The sequence below is a fragment of the Oryctolagus cuniculus genome, chromosome 1 (assembly GCF_964237555.1).
Source record: "Oryctolagus cuniculus chromosome 1, mOryCun1.1, whole genome shotgun sequence".
Taxonomy (NCBI): domain Eukaryota; kingdom Metazoa; phylum Chordata; class Mammalia; order Lagomorpha; family Leporidae; genus Oryctolagus; species Oryctolagus cuniculus.
In genome coordinates this window covers 8,322,725-8,341,556 of record NC_091432.1, presented here as the reverse complement: position 1 = coordinate 8,341,556, position 18,832 = coordinate 8,322,725, and the positions used below count along the sequence as shown (strand labels likewise).

At 39.3% G+C, this 18,832-nt stretch overlaps 1 pseudogene; it reads right to left on the bottom strand.

The window, feature by feature from the left end:
* Window positions 1-1,094: 1,094 nt before the first annotated feature.
* Window positions 1,095-4,784, bottom strand: LOC127487475 (steroid transmembrane transporter SLC22A24-like; annotated as a pseudogene).
* Between the last annotated feature and the right edge of the window lie 14,048 nt (window positions 4,785-18,832).

Here is an 18,832-nt window from a genome sequence, read left to right as displayed (position 1 = left end):
GGGAGACAGTAGGAGATTCTTCAGAAATCTGAAAATAGATCTACCATTTGACCCAGCCACCCCACTCCTTGGAATTTACCCAAAGGAAATGAAATCTGCATGTTCCACGTTTATAACAGCACAATTTATATAGCTAAGATATGGAATCAACTCAAATGTACATCAATTGATTACTGGATAAAGAAATTGTGATAAATGTACACCATGGAATACTACCCAGCCATAAAATAGAATGAAATCCTGTCTTTCACAACAAAATTGATGCAATTGGAGACCATTATGCTTAGTGAAATAAGCCAGTCTTAAAAAGACATGTGTCATGTTTTCTCTGATTTGTGGTAACTATTATATAGAGTACAGAAATACAATGTATGTGAGCAAAATTGACCTTTTTTAAAAAGATTTATTTATGTATTTGAGAATCAGTGGTTTTTCTACTTACTACTTATTGAGTTTTTTTTTAAGGTAGTGGAGGATTAATCCTATAATTATAAAGGAAATTGAAATATATCATTGAAAAGTTTCAAAGAAAAATAAGAAACTAAGGAGGATGAAGGGTGGGCACGAGGGAGGGCAAGATGTGGGAGGTGTCATTATGTTTTTAAAACTGTGTATATAAAACATATGAACATTTTCCCTTTATATATATATATATATATATATATATATATATAAAAGAAAGCTAGGACAAGTTACTTCTATATATGTAATATGTAACTGTGTAAACTCAAAGGGCATAGCTTTTAACTTTGACAACTGGATGGCAATGAGCGTCTGTAGTTCTCTGAATGTTCTAGTAAGAGGCATCCTGAGTGACAGGCATGGTTGCCTCCTTCAGAAGCTGATCCGAGACACCAGAAATCTCCAATTTTTATACTAAAACCATCATAATTTCTTAAGATGATTTACATTTTATGGTGGCAAATATTACCTATTGTACCTATTTCACAAGGTTCAGCTCTCAGGTTATTGCTGTAAGGTTTACCACCATATCTACCCCATGTTATTTCACAACAAGAGATTTTACAACAATGACTACCCACTGTACATGTGCATCTATGCTGCAGACACAAAATGATGCCAGTCTACAAGTGTCCACCACCAGTGACCTCACAGGTTCCAGGTGTTTCATATCATCGCCAAGGCCAACAACATTATTTCACAATTTTGTGGTTTTGAACATGCCTCAAATTCTCTACCTCTCTTTTTATTGAATTAACTCCAACCCATAATTCTCACACCCTTCAATATGCTCTGAGATTCACTCATAAAACTTGCTTGAATTTTATTTAAATGCCTTTTTATGTCCTCTATTCTGCACACAATGAAAAGATTCGTCATAACAATTATAATATTCAGGTCAGGTAGCAAATATGATTATTGTAGCTCCCTGAAATCAGACAATTAGGTGAGTATGTAGCCCAACATAAAGGGTACAGTGTGATCTCATCAAAATCTTCTAAAATACATGAATGTGTGGATCATGTGGTCAACAACCCCAAATAAAGTGAGGTGACACTTACCTGTCTGAGAGATAGCCAAATATCAGACTTCCCAGCAGCGACCCACTCAGGAACAGGGTTTGAACCACTGATTTTTATGACTGAGATTCACAGACGAGGTCCCACTGGAAGAGGAAGCAGCACAGCAGAGTGTTAGGAGAGCTTCAGCCCTTTGGCGGAGCCTGACCACAAACTCCTCCATATGATACACACGAGCTCCTGCTATGGGGTTCTGCCTTCTTCTCCAATTTCATCTACAGTCACTTCCCTCTGGTTGCCCACACTCTAGAAATACTGAAACTCATATCAACCTTTCAAATGCCACTGCCTCTTTTACGCCATACCCTTCTGATAATCTGTTACCATGTGTGTACACGACTTCAGTCATTTTTCCCCTAGAGCACCAAATCCCTTTACTGTATCACTGTTAACACATTTGTGAGGAACCAAAATTAAATTCACATAAAATGTAATTTAAGTAACTTAAGTTACCAAAATTAAAATACTTAGGCAAATACAAGGGTTTTTTTTCCTTCATCATATCATTAGCATGTCACTCAAGTGTTTATACTAATTATTACAAAATGTTTTAGTTTTTTCTTTTAAAACTTTTCATTTTAGAAGTTTTAAAATTAAAAAACTAAAAGTTTAGAGCTATGTGAGTTTCTATGTAGCACTCTCCCAGCTTCCAATATTTTTAACATCATACATATTTGCCACTCTCCATTAGCCACTCTTTATTTTTCCTGTGTTTTAAAATCCAAAGTCCAATCTGTCCCTCACATTCCTCTCAGCTTCTAGTGATCAACATTCTATGTTCATATTGAGGCTTATTTTTAACTCCCACATATGTGAAAGAACATGTAATATTTGTCTCCCTGTGACTGACTTATTTCATTTAATACATGTCTTTAAGTTCCATCCAGTTTGATGCCAATAACAAGATTTCATTCTTTTTAAAAACTGAATGGGATTCCATTGTGAATATATATTTCATTTGAAAAATATTAACTAATTACACACTTGAAAGTCAGAGTCACAGAGACTTGGGGAGGGACACACATGGAGAAATATCTTTCATCTACTGGTTCACTCCACACATGGATATAATACCCAAGGTTAGGACAGGTCAAAGCCAGGATCTGGAGCCCCATCAGAGGCTCCCACGTGAGTGGCAGGGGCCAAAGCCCTTGGGACATCTTCTGCTGCTTTCCCAGTGGCATTAGCAGAGAAATGGAGCAGATGGGAGTGAAATCAGTGCTTACATGGGATGCCAGCATTGCAGGTAGCATCTTAACCCACTCTACCACAATGTGGTCTCCCATATATTCTTTATTAATTCATGTGATGATGGAAACCTGGTCAATTCCAAATCCAGGCTACAGTGAAGAGCAATAACCGTGGTGGAACAAATAATGATTTCATGTTTTTTTGAATATATACCCAGTGGTGAGATTGCTAGGTCATATGGCAGTTCTCTTTCTAGTTTTTCAAGAAGTCTTACACTGTTCTCCATAATGGCTGTACTAATTACATTTCCAGCAGCAGTGTATAAGAGTTCCCCGTCGTCCACATACAGGCCAGCATGAGTTATTTTTTTTCTTTTTGATGATAGCCATTCTAACCGGGGTAGATGATTGCTCCCTGTGGTTTTGATTTTCATTTTTATTTTTGTGCTAACTAGTACTATTGACCATTTGTCTCCATGTATCTGTTGGCCATTTGTGTTGGCCACTCATCAAATCAGCTAGAGAGCTTCAACAGGACTGATGCCTGGATCCTATGTATACAGGTTCTACTTTACTTGCTATGTGCATCAGTTTTGCAGGAAGTACTGAGTAGCACTGACTTTGCATATCATAAGCCTAGTAGCACTTCAATTGTTTATCATCTCCAGATAAAATGATATAGTAGTAGGTTGAGGTATAGTTTGTTCAATTCATTAACCTCCATACTAGCACCCTTGATATTGTGGTACAGATAAGCAATTGCTAACTGCTGAAGGAATGAAGACTTTCTTCATTTGACAAAATAAGTTGGTATAGAATTCTCAGTTCATTCTTTGTGCTAACTCCAAACACCTTCAGTTCACATCACTTCTCTATAAAGAGGTTAACTGAGGACTCTTACCTTAGTCACAATGGTGGAGGAGAAGGAGCTCTGGTCGTACACCCAGCCATCCACACAGGGCTCTGTGTCTGACTCACTTACATTGGGGAAGGTCCTGTTCAGATGAAGGAGCTGCCACTGGGGATGGGTGAAGCGACGGCACTTCTCTGGCCTCAGGTTTGCATCCAGCGGGATGGAGACTCTCAGGAGGGCGTCTTGGCTGAGGATGTCAGAGGAATTGCCAGAGGCCGTGTGGTTGTCCAGAAGGGGGACCCAGCAGCGATGCCCAGGGATGGCTGCAGTGAAGTTCTCCAACAGAATATGAGTGTATGTTATAACATTGGCGACAAAAAAGAAAGCAATCTGAAGGATCTGAAATCTCCCCAGATCTCCAGCTTGATCCAGGAGCACATCGAAGCCCATTGAGGCTGAGTAGGATGTCTCCAAGGTGAAGCACAGTGACTATGGAGATAAGTTCAGAGGAAGAGAATGCTTCCTTTCACCACGTCCTCTAGTGCTGTGTTATCTTGGCCCCACTTTCTCAATAGGCCCAGTCTCAGCACTGCAGAGGAGCAGAGACAGGAGTTTCCACAAGTTCTTTGATTTTGGCAGCCAACAGGTTAAAAAATGTCACAGATGCAATTATTTGGCAATACGACTTCCTGCACAAAACACTTCTCTGCATGACGCTGACCCCTGAGCTTCAGGAGAGTTGAGTGGGTTTCACTTGGGTGTAACCTCCATATGATCTAAAATAATCACGCTCAGTGGTTTGTCTTTGTTTTCAGAAAGGGGAGTTGGAGACCCACAAGGAGGTGCCTGATGATGTTCCTCTGCCAAGAACAGACCAGGGATTTTTCTAGGAACTGAAGTTCAAATAAAAGTTAATGAAAGGATCCTTAGTTAAAATAAAGCAAAGTGGAATGTTCACTGGTAAGCCTAACCTTTGGTAGGCAAACTCCTGCTTGAGTTAAATGATACCAGTGACACTGGTTTTAAGAATTTTGCAATGCTGAAATAAGGACATGGGGCAAGGAAGTTGGAAATTGTACTTTTATGCCATTTATTTTAACAGATTTATTGAGTGATACTACTAGCACTTATACTAACTTTCTGCTATTATTGCTATAGAGTTATTTTGCTAATATATACTTACATATATATGTATAAATTTATAAATAAATTATGAATTATAAACCTGTTACAAGGTCTCATCTTTCAATTCATAAGAGATAGGTACATAAATAATTTCATTGAAAGGTGATAAGAGAACCACAAGGAAGTTAGACAATCTCCTCTGAAAGAAATAAATAGAAACCATTTAATGATTCCTAGGTAGATGCCACAGAGCTGGGGAGTTATCCCTATTTAAATGAACTTGTACTGACAATGGAAGAGATTTTAATGAGACAATGAAGCAGTAGGTGACAGAATGGAAAAAGGCCTGTTTACAGATGAAAATAACAAGTACATAATTAAGGTAAAAGGGCAGAAAATAACTGCTCACCTACAAGATATTCCAAAGCTAGAGCTAAGAAACATGCAGGGCAAAATAAAATAGGCTGATTATAAAAACCAAACCAAGCAAACCAACAAAGCCTCTAGAACTGACACTGCAGGCTGGTGGCTCTTGTCCTTTACCTTTTAATTCATTATCCTTGGAGCAGTTTAAAAAGCAGATTCCTGTCCACCTTGACAGGAAGGCAGGCCTTCAGTAGACTGGATAATGCCCACTCACCCTGGGGAGGGTCACCTGCTTTACTTGACCTAACAATTCAGATGCAAATCTCATCTGTAAATGCCCTCAGACACAACCAGAAATAACATTTAGGCAGCTGATTGGGCATTCCACAGCCCAGGCAAGGTGACACAGAATTAAACACTGTAACTAAGGATTGGCGGAAAGACACTAATAATTTATCTGAGGTGGTAAATATTACACCTAAGTGGATTAAGTTAAAAAAATTTTCAACTCTAGATGAGTGTCTAAAAGCAATTCTAGTAGATATTGTTAAATTGTCAACAGTACTATTAAAGGAAGGAAAAAAAGGAAAAATATAAAATTAGAGAACTATAAAATAAGAGCAAGCAGCAAATGTATATCAAAAAAAGAATATGGAAAATTACATCAGATGTAATTTAATGGACTAAATATTCCAAATGGAAGTCACCATTTTTTAGATTTTTTAAATTTATTTGAAAGGCAGAGTTACAGAGAGAGAGAAAGAGAAAGAGAGAGAGAGAGCAAGAGAGAGAGAGTAAGTGGAGTTCACGCCAACAAGTAGCTGCAAGAGCTGGGGCTGGGTCAGGCCAAAGCCAGAAGCCTGGAACTCCATCTGGGCCCCTTGTGGGTGGCAGCAAACCAAGCACTTGGGCCATCTTCTGCTGGGTTCCTAGGTACATTAGAAGGGAACTGAATAGGAAGTAGAATAGCTGGGACTCAAAAAAACCAGCACCTGCACAGGATGTGAGCATCTTAAGTGGCAGCCTAACCTGCTGTGCCACAATGCCAGCCCCCAAAAGTCATAATTTTTAAGGCATTAAATGTGGTGGAATGAGGTGAAATGGTCATATCAAGATGGCTTCTGAGGTGAAAAGTTCATGCCAAGATGGCCACAGAGGTGAAAAGTTCATGCCAAGATGGCCACAGAGGTGAAAAGGTCATGCCAAGATGGCCACTGACAACAGAAACTGCCTGGCAACAGGCCATGATTGCATGGCTTTGGAAACCACATGACAACAGAGGAAACCACATGACAACAGAGCCTGACTGACGGTAGGCCGTGATTGGATGGTTTCAGAAACTGCCTGGCAACAAGTACCTGACTGGCAACAGGCTGTGATTGGATGGCTTTGGAAACTGCCTGGCAAAGGGTGTGATTGGTTGGGGCATAGACTGCCCCTTAACCAAATTGGCTGGTCTTGATTGTATAAGCTGTCGTAGTAACTGAAATAAACGAGTCTGCAGGCTGCTTGCCTCAAGCCTGGTTACACCCAACTCCTGGGTGTCTCTGTGGTAACTCTGCACCTCTTGCCCCTACCATGCTCCTCCTCTCAAAATGAATCCACTGCAACGTTGATGAGAAGTCAACAGCAACAATTAACATGTGCCATGACTATATATTGTCTGCAAAATAAGGATATAAATATAAAGACCTGGACAAGTTTAAAGAAATAGGATATAGATTTTTAAAATAGTTTTAATGCAGGTGATTATTTTCGATGTAGACAACTTTATTTTAAAGAAACAGGCCATGGACTAGCTTGAAATGATTTTGGAAAAAATGTGAGAGGAATTACTCTGATGTTAAAGTTTATTATGTGGCTACAGTGATCAAGATTGTGTGATACAGATGGGGGCATGGAGACGTGGATCAATGGAGCAGAACAGAGGGCTCCTTGGGAGACCCATGGAGACATGCCCAACTGATGTGCGTAAGGATTCAAAAGAAGCGGCCACTGCTCTGGCACAGTAGGTTAGGCCTCCACCTGCAGTGCCGGCATCCCATATGGGCACCACTTTGTGTCCCAGCTGCTCCTCTTCTGATCCAGCTCTCTGCTATGGCCTGGGAAAGCCAAAGAAGATGGCCCAAGTGCTTGGGCTCCTCCACCAGTGTAGGAGTCCTGGAAGAAGCTCCTGCCTACAGATCGGCTCAGCTCTGGCCATTGCAGCCATTTGGGGAGTGACCAGTAGGTGGAATATCTCTCTCTAGGTCTCTACCTCTGTCTGTAACTCTACCCATCAAATAAATAAAATCTTCAAAAAAAGATTCAAAAGAAATTAGCTGGTGAAGAGGCAAGATGGCGGAATAGGAAGGGAGCACACTGATAGTCCGGGGAGAGACAGTTTAATAACAGTGGAGATACTGCAGGTTCAAGGAAGAGTAGGGGAGGAAACAGCAGAAGAAACTCTTCTGGAATGTGTGATTCACAGTGGACCTGCGTGGAGAGCATGGGAGCCCACAGTTTGGGACACCAGCGGCAGACTCAACACACCAGCGCTGGAACGCGAGGTGAGCTGAACCTCAATAGCCCGAGACACCGGCAGGCAAGCGGAGAGAGGAGACTAGAGGGAAAGACCCCCCCCGGGGGGGGGGGGAAGTTCACCAGGCTAACTGGAAGAGAGAGAGAGAGAAAAAAAAGGTGACTGGTACGGACACGGGTTTCTCTCTCTCCGCTCACCTCTCAAGGGCGAGCAAGACAAAGAGCAGGCACCATCTTGGACATACGTCATAAGCAGAGCGACCTCAGGTCTGCACTGGCCCTGAGCCTAGCAGAAAAACCTGACTCTGGGCGGGGCGAATTAACAGGAGATTAGGACCTAGTAAATTTGTGGTGCTACTGAACTGAGACTGTGAAAAAAGAGACGGTGGGTGAGAGAACTCACGGAATTCACGTGAGTACTCTCCAGAGACGCTACAATTCCATAACTTTGGCAACCCAGTGGGAGACTGAAGGAGAATCTGAGCCCACCCTGAGGGCAGAACAGATTCCCTGTGTGGTCCTTGGGAAAGAGCTTCTGATCTCTGGCTCCTGTGGGTATATCATTTGCCTGCTAACTACCTCCAACTTCGTTCAGCTGTGCAGAATAACTTCCCTTTTGAATCAAAAAAAGAAAGAGAGAGAGAGAGAGATCTACCACACCTAACCTGGGAGTGTCACCTTTGGCACACCAAACAGAGCTCTCAGGCCACACCCATCTCAAGCCTCTAAGGCTCCATCAAAAACAGACAGTCCACTTAATCTAGAGTCATAGTATAACAAGAAAAAGCACCACAGTGAAGAAACCAAATATCTCCAATATGCCAAATAACAAATTCAAAAACCGAGATAATAAAAACAAGGAAGTCACCATGACGCCCCCAAATGAAAAAGACACCCTAATTCAAGATTATGAAGATGATGAGATAGAAGAAATGCAAAAAGCAGATCTCAAAAAATTGATAAGAACATTAAGAAGTTCTCAAAAACAAATTCTCGAACTACAGAAATCCTTAATGGACAAGGTAGAAAATCTCTCTCGTGAAAATGAAATATTAAGGAGGAATCAAAATGAAACGAAACAACTAGTACAACAGGAAACTGTGATAGTGACGAGAAATCATAATGAAGTGAAGAATTCAATAGATCAAATGAAAAACACAATAGAGAGCCTTACAAACAGAATGGGTGAAGCAGAAGAGAGAATATCGGACTTAGAAGACAGAGAACAGGAAAGGATACAGTCAGACCAAAGAAAAGAAGAGGAAATTAGAAATCTAAAACATATTGTCAGGAATCTTCAGGATACTATTAAAAAACCCAATGTTCGGGTTCTAGGAGTTCCTGAAGGCATGGAGAGGGAGAAAGGATTAGAAGGCCTTTTTAGTGAGATATTAGCAGAAAATTTCCCAGGTTTGGAGAAGGACAGAGAAATCCTAGTACAGGAAGCTCACAGAACCCCTAATAAACACGACCAAAAGAGATCCTCACCACAACACGTTGTAATTAAACTCTCCACAGTGAAACATAAAGAAAAGATTCTAAAATGTGCAACAGAGAAACGTCAGATTACTCTCAGAGGATCTCCAATCAGACTCACAGCTGACTTCTCATCAGAAACCCTACAAGCTAGGAGGGAATGGCGAGATATAGACCAGGTACTAAGAGAGAAAAACTGCCAGCCCAGAATATTATATCCTGCAAAGCTATTATTTGTGAATGAAGGTGAAATAAAGACTTTTCATAGCAAACAGAAATTGAAAGAATTTGTTGCCACTCGTCCAGCCCTGCAAAAGATGCTTAAAGATGTGTTACACACAGAAACACAGAAACACGGTCATCAATATGAAAGAAGGTAAAGGAAGGAAACCAAGGAAGGAAACCTCACAGCAAAAGATCACAGCGAATTCAAAGCATATATTAGAACTTATCTTTGGCAAATGGCAGGGCAAAATTACCACTTATCATTAGTCACATTGAACATTAATGGCCTGAACTGTCCAGTTAAAAGACACCGATTGGCTGATTGGGTTAAGGAACAAAACCCATCTATTTGCTGCTTACAAGAAACGCATCTTTCCAACAAAGATCCATACAGACTGAAAGTGAAAGGCTGGAAAAAGATATACCATGCCAACAGAAATGAAAAAAAAGTGGGCGTAGCCATCTTAATAGCGGACAACATAAACTTTACCACAAAAACTGTTAAGAGTGACAAAGAGGGACACTATATAATGATTAAGGGATCAATTCAACAGGAAGACATAACAATTATCAATGTATATGCACCTAACTACAGGGCACCGGTTTATCTAAAAGATTTGTTAACGGACTTAAAGGGAGACTTAGACCCCAATACAATAGTACTGGGGGACTTCAATACTCCACTCTCAGAAATAGACAGATCAATAGGACAGAAGATCAACAAGGATACAGTAGATTTAAATGACACTATAGCCCAAATGGATCTAACAGATATATACAGAACTTTCAATCCTACAGCTAAAGATTTTACATTCTTCTCAGCACTCTTATGGAACCTTCTCTAGGATTGACCACATACTAGGCCATAAAGCAAGTCTCAGCAAATTCAAAAGAATTAGAATCATACCATGCAGCTTCTCAGACCATAAAGGAATGAAGTTGGAAATTAGCAATTCAGGAATCCCTAGAGCATACGCAAACACATGGAGATTGAACAACATGCTCCTGAATGAACAATGGGTCATAGAAGAAATTAAAAGAGAAATCAAAAACTTTCTGGAAGTAAATGAGGATAACAGCACAACATACCAAAACTTATGGGATATGGCAAAAGCTGTGTTAAGAGGAAAGTTTATATCAATAGGTGCCTACATCAAGAAATTGGAAAGGCACCAAATAGATGAGCTCTCAATTCACCTCAAGAATCTAGAAAACCTACAGCAAACCAGACCCAAATCTAGTAGGAGAATAGAAATCATTAAAATCAGAGAAGAAATCAACAGGATTGAATCCAAAAAAAACATTACAAAAAATCAGCCAAACGAGGAGTTGGTTTTTTGAAAAAATCAACAAAATTGACACCCCATTGGCCCAAATAACTAAAAAAGAAGAGAAAAGACCCAAATCAATAAAATCAGAGATGAAAAAGGAAATGTAACAACAGACACCACAGAAATAAAAAGAATCATCAGAAAGTACTACAAGGACTTGTATGCCAGCATACAGGGAAACCTATCAGAAATGGATAGATTCCTGGACACATGCAACCTACCTAAATTGAACCAGGAAGACATCGAAAACCTAAACAGACCCATAACTGAGACAGAAATTGAAACAGTAATAAAGGCCCTCCCAACAAAGAAAAGCCCAGGACCAGATGGATTCACTGCTGAATTCTACCAGACATTTAAAGAAGAACTGACTCCAATTCTTCTCAAACTATTCAGAACAATCGAAGAAGAGGGAATCCTCCCAAATTCTTTCTATGAAGCCAGCATCACCTTAATTCCTAAGCCGGAAAAAGATGCAGCACTGAAAGAGAATTACAGACCAATATCCCTGATGAACATAGATGCACAAATCCTCAATAAAATTCTGGCCAATAGAATGCAACAACACATCAGAAAGATCATCCACCCAGACCAAGTGGGATGTATCCCTGGTATGCAGGGATGGTTTAATGTGCGCAAGACAATCAATGTGATACACCACATTAACAGACTGCAGAAGAAAAACCATATGATTATCTCAATAGATGCCGAGAAAGCATTTGATAAAATACAACACCCGTTCATGATGAAAACTCTAAGCAAACTGGGTTTGGAAGGAACATTCCTCAATACAATCAAAGCAATCTATGAAAAACCCACAGCCAACATCCTATTGAATGGGGAAAAGTTGGAAGCATTTCCACTGAGATCTGGTACCAGACAGGGATGCCCACTCTCACCACTGCTATTCAATATAGTTCTGGAGGTTCTAGCCAGAGCTATTAGGCAAGAAAAAGAAATTAAAGGGATACAAATTGGGAAGGAAGAACTCAAACTATCCCTCTTTGCAGATGATATGATTCTTTATTTAGGGGATCCAAAGAACTCTACTAAGAGACTATTGGAACTCATAGAAGATTTTGGCAAAGTAGCAGGGTATAAAATCAATGCACAAAAATCAACAGCCTTTGTATACACAGACAATGCCATGGCTGAGGAAGAACTTCTAAGATCAATCCCGTTCACAATAGCTACAAAAACAAATACCTTGGAATAAACTTAACCAAGGACGTGAAAGATCTCTACGATGAAAATTACAAAACCTTAAAGAAAGAAACAGAAGAGGATACCAAGAAATGGAAAAATCTTCCATGCTCATGGATTGGAAGAATCAATATCATCAAAATGTCCATTCTCCCAAAAGCAATTTATAGATTCAATGCAATACCAATCAAGATACCGAAGACCTTCTTCGCAGATCTGGAAAAAATTGGTGCTGAAATTCATATGGAGGCACAACAGACCTCGAATAGCTAAAGCAATCTTGTACAACAAAAACAAAGCTGGAGGCATCACAATACCAGATTTCAGGACATACTACAGGGCAGTTGTAATCAAAACAGCATGGTACTGGTCCAGAAACAGATGGATAGACCAATGGAACAGAATTGAAACACCAGAAATCAACCCAAACATCTACAGCCAACTTATATTTGATCAAGGATCTAAAACAGCTATATAGTATTCTATAGAATATATGTCCTGGCCGGCGCCACGGCTTACTAGGCCAGCATCACTTTGATACCAAAAAGAGCGAAAACATGACACAAAAAGAAAACTATTGACCCATCCTTAATGAACATAAATGCAAAGATGCTCAGCAAAATATTCACAAATGAAATCCAAAACCACACCAAATAGATCATATATTTTGTTTTAATATCATGATCAAGTAGAATTGATCCCAGAAGTGCAAGGTTGGTTCAACATTCATAAATCAATAAACATCATAAATCATATCAATAGAACAAAGAATGAAAATTATATGGTCATTTGAAAAGATGCAGAGAAAGCATTTGATAAGATTCAACATCCCTCCATGATAAAGACTATCTGCAAATTATGTATAGGAGAAATATTCCTCAAAATTATAAAGTCTATATATCACAAACCAATAGCAAATATGATACTGAATGGGGAAAATATGAAAGCATTTCCCTTCAGATCAGTGGTTTTACCATTAATTATCATAGTACAACACATTAAGAGCAGAGATCCCTCTCTTGTTCCCACTCTTATATGTAACAGGGATCACTTTTCAGTTAAATTTAAATGACTAAGAATAATTGTGTGTTAATTGAAGAGTTCAACCAACGGTATTAACAGTTTAACTAATGGTATTAAGTAGAACCAACACATACTAAAAGGAATAAAATAGTAAGTTTTTGGTCAACAGGACAAGGGCTGATCAAGTCACTGTTTCTCATAGTGTCCATTTCACTTTAACATGTTTCCTTTTTGGAGCTTGATTAGTTGTCACCGATAAGGGAGAACATATGATATTTGTCCCTTTGGGACTGGCTTATTTCACTCAGCATGATGTTTTCCAGATTCCTCCATTTTGTTGCAAATGAGAGGATTTCATTGTTTTTGACTGCTGTATAGTATTCTATAGAGTACATGTCCCATAATTTCTTAATCCAGTCTACTGTTGATGGGCATTTGGGTTGATTCCAGGTCTTAGCTATTGTGAATTGAGCTGCAAGAAACATTAAGGTGCAGACAGCTTTTTTTGTTTGCCAATTTCATTTCCTTTGGGTAAATTCCAAGGAGTGGTATGGCTGGGTTGTATATATGGCAGGGTTATATTCAGGTTTCTGAGTACTCTCCAGACTGACTTCCATAGTGGCTTTGCAAGTCTACCTTCCCACTAACAGTGGGTTAGTGTCCCTTTTTCCCCACATCCTCGCCAGCATCTGTTGTTGGTAGATTTGTGTATGTGAGCCATTCTAACCGGGGTGAGGTGAAACCTCATTGTGGTTTTGATTTGCATTTCCCTGATGGCTAGTGATCTTGAACATTTTTTCCTGTGTCTGTTGGCCATTCGGATTTCCTCTTTTGAAAAATGTCTATTGAGGTCCTTGGCCCATCTCTTGAGTGGGTTGTTTGTTTTGTTGTTTTGGAGTTTCTTGGTCCCTTTGTAGATTCTGGTAATTAATCCTTCATTGGTTGCATAATGTGAAAATATATTTTCCCATTCTGTCAGTTGCCTCTTCACTTTCCTCTCCATTTGCAGTATAGAAACTTCTCAATTTGAAGTAATCCCTATTGTTAATTTTGGCTTTAACTGCCTGTGTCTCTAAGTCTTTTAAAAAAGTCTTTGCCTGTGCCTAGATCTTACAGGGTGTCTCTAATGTTGTCTAATAATTTAATGATGTCGGTTCAAAGATAGAGATCTTTATTCCATGTTGAGTGGATTTTTGTATAAGGTGTAAGGTGGGGGATTTGCTTCATGCTTCTGAAGGTGGAATCTAGTTTTCCCAGCACCATTTATTGAATAGAATGTCCTTGCTCCAGGAATTGGTTTTAGATCCTTGATCAAATATAAGTTGGCTGTAGATGTTTGGATTTTTTCTGTATTTCTATTCTGTTCCATTGGTCTATCCATCTATTTCTGTACCAGTACCATACTGTTTTGATTATAACTGCTCTGCAGTATGTCCTGAAATCTGGTATTGTGATGCTTCCAGCTTTATTTTTGTTGTACAAGATTGCTTTAGCTATTTGAAGTCTCCTCTCCATCCATATGAATTCTGGCATCATTGTTTCCAGACCTGAGAAGAATGTCTTTGGTATTTTGATTTATATCACATTGAATCTATAAATTGCTTTTGGGAGAATGGACATTTTATGACATTGATTCTTCCAATCCATGAGCATGGAATATTTGTCCATTTTTTGGTATCCTCTTCTATTTCTCTTTCTTTAAGATATTGTAAATCTTATCATAGAGATCTTTGACATCCTTGGTTAAGTTTATTCCAAGGTATTTGATTGCTTTTGTAGCTATTGTGAATGAGATTCATCTTAGAAGTTCTTTCACAGCCATGGCATTGCCTGTGTATAGAAGGCTGTTGATTATTATGCATTGATTTTATATCCTGCTACTTTGCCAAACTCTGCTATGAGTTCCAATAGTCTCTTAGTAGAGTTCTTTGGATCCCCTAAATAAAGAATATATCATCTACAAAGAGGGATAGTTTGACATCTTCCTTTTCAATTTGTATCCCTCTTATTTCAATTTCTTACCTAATGGCTCTGGCTAAAACTTCGAGAACTATATTGAATAGCAGTGGTGAGAGTGGGCATCCCTGCCTGGTACCAGATGTCAGTGGAAATGCTTCCAGCGTTTCCCCATTCAATAGGATGTTGGCCGTGGTTTTTTCATAAATTGCTTTGATTGTATTGAGGAATGTTGCTTCTATACCTAGTTTGCTTAGAGTCTTCATCATGAACGGGTGTTGTATTTTATCAAATACTTTCTATGCATCTTTTGAGATAATCCTATGGTTTTTTTTCTGCAGTCTGTTAATGTGGTATATCACATTGATTGATTTGCGAATATTGAACCATCCCTGCATACCAGGGATAAATCCCACTTGGTCTGGGTGGATGATCTTTCTGATGTGTTGTTGCATTCTGTTGGCCAGAATTTTATTGACAATTTTTGCATCTATGTTCATCAAGGAAATTGGTCTGTTTTTTCTTTCTCTGCTGTATCTTTTTCAGGTTTAGGAATTAAGGTGATGCTGGCTTCACAGAAAGAATTTGGGAGGAGTCCCTCTTTTTTGTTGTTTTGAATAGTTTGAGAAGAATTGGAGTTAGTTCTTCTTTAAATGTCTGGTAGAATTCAGCGGTGAATCCATCTGGTCCTGGGCTTTTCTTTGTTGGGAGGGTTTTTATTACTGTTTCAATTTCTGATTAGGTTATGGGTCTGTTTAGCTTTTCTATGTCTTCCTGGTTCAAATTAGGTAGGTTGCATGTGTCCAGGAATCTATCCATTTCTGATAGATTCCCCTGTTTGCTGGCATACAACTCTTTGTAGTAATTTCTGATGCCTTTTATTATGTCTGTGGTACCTGTTGTTACATTCCCTTTTTCTTCTCCGATTTTATAGATTTTTTTTCTCTTCTTTTTTTTTAGTTGGGCCAATGCTGTGTCAGTTATTTTTTCAAAAACTAGCTCTTCATTTTGCTGATCTTTTGCAATATTTTTAATTCAATTCTGTTGATTTCTTCTCTGATTTTAATTATTTATCTTCTCCTACTAGTTTTGGGTCTGATTTGCTGCAAGTTTTCTAGATCCTTGAGATAAATTGAAAGCTCATTTGTTTGGGGCCTTTCCAATGCCTTATGTCGGCATCTATTGCTATAAACCTTCCTCTTAACACTGCTTTTGCTGTATCCCATAGGTTTTCATGTGTTGTGTTGTTATCCTCAATTACTTCCAGAAAGTTTTTGATTTCTGTTTTATTTCTTCTACAACCAGTGTTCATTCAGGAGCATGTTGTTCAGTCTCCATATGTTTGTATATGCACTAGGGATTCCTAAGTTGCTATTTCCAGCTTAATTCCACTGTGGTCTGAGAACATGCATGGTATGATTTCAATTCTTTTGAATTTTCTGAGACTTGCTTTATGTCCTAATAGGTGGTCAATCCTAGAGTTGGTCCATGTACTGCTGAGAAGAATGTAAATTCTTTAAATGTAGGATTGAAAGTTCAGTAGATATATGTTAGATCCATTTGGACTATACTGTCAATTAAATCTTCTTTTTCCTTGTTGATCTTCTGTCCAGTTGATCTGTCTATTCCTGAAAGTGAAGTATTGAAGTCCTCCAATACTACTGTATTGGAGTCCACGTCTCCCTTTAAGTCTCTTAACATATCTTTGAAATAAACCAGTGCCCTGTAATTAGGTGCATACACATTTATAATAGTTACATCTTCCTGTTGAATTGAACACTTATTTATTATATAGTTCCCCTCTTCTCTCTTAATAGATTTGTGTTAAAGTTTATTTTGTCTGATATTAAGATGGCTATGCCAGCTCATTTTTGGTTAGTGTTGGCATAAAATATCTTTTTCTAATCTTTCACATTCAGTCTGCGTGCATCTTTGTTGGAAAGATGTGTTTTTTGTATCAACAAATAGATGGGTTTTGTTCCTAATCCATTCAGCCAGTCTGTGTCTTTTAACTGGAGAGCTGAGGCCATTTTCATTCAATGTGACTATCGATCAGTATTGACTTAGCCCTGCCATTTTTTCCCAAGATATTTCTAATATATGCTTTAAACTTCTGTGTTCTTTTACTGGGAGATTTTCTTCCTTTACCTTCCTTTGTACTGATGGCTGTGTTTCTGTGTTTGTGTGTGTAACACATCTTTAAGCATCTTTTGCAGGGCTGGAAGAGTGGTGACAAATTCTTTCAATTTCTGTTTGCTATGAAAGGTCTTTATTTCACCTTCATTCACAAATGAGACCTTTACAGGATACAATATTCTGGGCTGGCAGTTTTTTTCTCTTAGTACTTGGGGGATATCTCACCATTCCCTCCTAGCCTGTAGGGTTTCTGATGAGAAGTCTGCTGTGAGTCTAATTGGAAATCCTCTGAGAGAAATCTTACGTTTCTCTCTTGCACATTGGAGAATCTTTTCTTTATGATTCACTGTGGTGCATTTGATTACAATGTGTCATGGTGAGGATCTCTTTTGTTCATGTGTATTGGGGCTTCTATGTGCTTCCTGTACTTGGATGTCTCTGTCCTTCTCCAAACCCAGGAAGTTCTCTGCTAGTATCTCACTAAAAAGGCCTTCTAATCCTTTCTCTCTCTCCATGTCTTCAGAAACTCCTAGAACCCGAATGTTGTTGTTGTTGTTGTAGTTGTTGTTGTTTACAGGCAGAGTGGACAGTGAGGGGAGAGAGACAGAGAAAAAGTTCTTCCTTTGCCGTTGGTTCACCCTCCAATGGCCGCTGCAGCCGGTGCACTGCGGCCAGCGCACCATGCTGATCCGAAGGCAGGAGCCAGGTGCTTATCCTGGTCTCCCATGGGGTGCAGGGCCCAAGCACTTGGGCCATCCTCCACTGCACTCCCTGGCCACAGCAGAGAGCTGGCTTGGAAGAGGGGCAATCGGGACAGAATCCGGCACCCTGACCAGGACTAGAACCCAGTGTGCCGGCGCCGCTAGGCGGAGGATTAGCCTATTGAGCCATGGCACCGGCCAAATGTTGGTTTTTTTAATAGTATCCTGTATTTAGATTTCTAATTTCCTCTTCTTTTCTTTGGCTTGACTGTATACTGTCCTGTGCTCTGTCTTCTAAATCCACTATTCCTTCTTCTGCCTCTCTGATTCTGTTTTTAAGGTTCTCAAATGTGTTTTTCATTTGTTCTATTGAATTCTTCATTTCATTTTAGTTTCTATTCTGTATCTCAATTTCATGTTCTACTAAATTCCTCATTTCATTTAGATTCCTCCTTAAGATTTTATTTTTTATGAGATTTTCTGTCCTGTCCTGTGTGGATTTCTGTACTTCATGCATTTATTTTTTATAATTTTGAAATATCTTATCTCAAATATTTTGAAATCCATATCTTGCATTTCTTCTATCTCATCGTCTTCATTATCTTATATTGGAGTGTCATGTTCTTTTGGGAGTCTCATGATGTCTTCCTTGTTCTTGTATCCTCCGTTTCTTTGTTTTTGGCTATATGGGGATATTCTTTGGTTTCTTCTTTTTTTTTTTTTTTTTTTTGGCAGTGGTGGCTTTTCTCATTATACTATGACTCTAGATTAGGTGGACTGTCTGCTTTTGGTGAATCTCTAGAGGCTTGTGGTGGGTGTGGCCAGAGAACTCTGTTAGGTTCTTCAGTGTTGAGGCTATGCCAAAGGGACATAGCCAGGTTTGGTGTGTTAAATCTTCTCTCTTCCTCTTTTATCTTTTTTTTATTCAGAAGTGAAGTAATTCCACTCAGCTGAGCTCTTCTCCTTGATGACAATCAGTGCCTGAGTGCTAGCCCCAGTGGGTATAATATTTGTCTGCTCTGTCCCAAGGACCACACAAAGGATCTGTGCAGGCCTCAGTGTAAGCTCAGATTCCCCTGCAATGTCTCTCACTAGGTAGCCAAGGCCACCCGAATTTGTGGGTTCTCCCACCGAGACTACTACGTCTCATCCACACCTTGAGTTCTTCCATACACCCTCAGTTCTT